Source organism: Diadema setosum, chromosome 12 (assembly GCF_964275005.1).
Source record: "Diadema setosum chromosome 12, eeDiaSeto1, whole genome shotgun sequence".
Taxonomy (NCBI): Eukaryota; Metazoa; Echinodermata; class Echinoidea; order Diadematoida; family Diadematidae; genus Diadema; species Diadema setosum.
The window spans coordinates 4,777,692-4,780,591 of NC_092696.1; positions in this window are offsets into that span (position 1 = coordinate 4,777,692).

Genomic DNA, 2,900 nt, shown 5'->3' on the forward strand with positions numbered 1-2,900 from the left:
CTACGTCATTGTAGAGGTATGACTTTTGCACACAAAACAGTAGCAGAAGCTTGGAATTTACTTAACAAATCCAGTAGGACACACTGCTTGGTAGTCATTCACGATAAAATGCAAGCTACGTGTGACAGGAATGGAATTGCGTGAAATGCTTTCATTGTACTGTGGCTTTTGGCGATTTATCGATCCGTTTTGACAGGTTTGAAGAGCAGACAAGCAAAAAAAGTTGACAAGCAAAAAAAAATTCCACTTCCACTTCCAGGTTTCATCGACTGGCTAAACAAAAGCTTTTACTTCTTTTATTTATTTATTTTTTTTTTTTTATCACTTCCAGGGTCAAAATGTATACAAAAGTATTATATTCCTGTAGATGTAAAAAAAAAAAAAAAAAAAAAAAAAAAGTAAGGGGGGGGGGCTTTAAAGTGATTGCATAGTTCTGGTTGAGACCAAACTTCAGGTTTTTAGCATTTTTGGGTTGATAATGAGAAAACTCTTATGAAATGTGAAAGAGCATGTAATTCCAAGAGGAATTCAATTTTATTTGATGAAAATTGGTTTTGAAATGGCTGAGATTATACTTCAAACAGAGTGATCCTAATGAAAGGTGGGACTCACCTTTTATTATTGTTGCATTGTTTTACTTTGTTTTTTAATGTCTCAGCCATTCCAAAACCGATTTTCACCCAGGAAACTTTGAATGGCTGCGCTGTGTACTATTTCATTAGTGGTTTCTTGGTATTTGACAAAAAACTAAAAGCCCTTAAAAAATCCTCATTTCCACCAATACTATACCATCCCTTTAAAATATACACTTTTAGGGGACTATTTATTTCTTTTGCATGCATATTTAAGTTGTGATAAAGCAGGAGGCTATGAAATATTTATGTGCAGCAAAGCTATAATATTTATTTTACTACCTTATGCAATGGATCAGGTCAAGACCTTTTTGGCATTGTTAGTGCAAGTGACAGAAAGTGTACGTGAATTGTGAGTAGAATTTCACCACTTCTTGCAGTATCGAAGAAAAACAATATTGAAGAAACAAACAGGCCTTTCAGCACACAAGATTAGAGTTATTTTCAAAGAATCTAGATGGGGAAGGTGCACAAACAGACAAACAGACCAGTGGACAATACAATAGTTACGTTCAGACGGCAGGCCCTAACCTCAAGGTTTAGCTCTTGCCCCCTAACTACGACGTGTGTCCACACGACGAATCTTAACCTCGAGGTTACGAAACCTCGAGGTTAAGCTTCTGCCCCCCATAACTAAGAGTGGGTCCCACTTGATGTTAAAACCACAAAACCGGAAGTTTCAGCCCACACTGCTAACAAGGCGTCTATTTATTCTTTAGTCCAACCCTGTCGGACTCGCTTACAGGTACTCTTTTTCTCTGTCATGGTATGCAGAGATAGCACTGCACTGATGACTTTATGCCTTTATGAAGACATTCGTCGAAACATTTTTTTAGCGTCGGAAAAGAATATAGAATACAGTAGCGAGTTCGACATGTTCAGTTTCAGAGATCAAGCGCATGGGAAGAAAAGGTGATGTTGTTGTGTCGTGCGTCATAGGTTTTTCACGTGTAGTGTATTTGTGGTGTACGTTTGGGAGGTTGACCCGGAAGCAGAGGGAAATTGTGGGGGATGGAGTTTACGGCGAGGTCACTCTTAACTTCGAGTTGGTTGTTTTTTGTGTCCACATGGTGCTTAACTACGAGTGGGGACCCCCTGCGGCTCGTGGTTAGAGCGCTAACCATAAGATTTCTTGTGGCTCAAAACATCGAGCAAACCTCGAGGTTTGCTAACTACGAGTGCGTCTTCCCGGTCCCTAACTACAAGCTGCTCTAACCTCGAAGTTTCCTAACTTCAAGGTTAAGGGCTCCCGTCTGAACGTAACTATTATCATGTCTGCATAGCCACCATGTCAGCATGATGTGTCGTCAAACTTTGGGTACCTTGCGATGTTCGAATACTTGTAGATGACAAATAATCTTCAGTCCTTGATTATTGTGCCGTTACATTAGGCATCGTAATTTGAAAAGGGGGAAAGACTTTTTGTTCAAATCTTTTGCTCTTTTTTTAGTCTTTTTAGAAATCTGACTCTGACACTGGATATGCTTTTAGAGAATGAATGCACAAGATATTGTAATACGGTGGACAGCATATGAAATTCAACAGTCTCACTTTTTTTTTTTTAAAGCTTTACCTGATATATAGTCCATGTTGTTGTTTTTGTACAATACTTGTCACAGTCCACTTGATTAGAGAGTGGAACTTACTCTTCTGAAGAAGAAATATCATAATTTTCCCAATGAGATTCTGAAATCTCCATCGAGATCTTGCTGTAGATACAAGTGACCTACCAAATTTCAATTCCAGAGGCAATGGATTTGTACTGTCTGTGCCAGTGATTTTGAACACTGTGTACAACGCTATTACCATGATGGAAAGAAAGTTTAAACCAAAAATCTCACAACTTACTTGTTTAGCGGTGGTGGCCTGCGACCGACATCACAACGGTTAACCTTACACAGACGTCACGCTACTACCATTTTTGTTTTTGTTTTGTTTTGGGTTTTTTTTTTTGTGCCACAAAGCATGCAAAGGGTTAGAAAGTGAATTGTTACTAGTAAGGGCGACAAGACCTCGTATCTGAAATTTGGGTGAAAATGACTTTTTTGGATTAACCCGTTGAGGACGGTTTGATTTTGCTACAACATACATGTACATTTCCCATAGACTGTTGCCTGAGTATAGTCGGGACTCGTCCTCAACGGGTTACTGATCAGATAATCAGTTAAGTGATGTCCCATCCAAAACCTAGCTGTTTTACCCCACAAATGAAGCCACCACGGCATGTTAAAGGAAAGGCTCTCCCATTTGATTGATACAGTGCTTTGA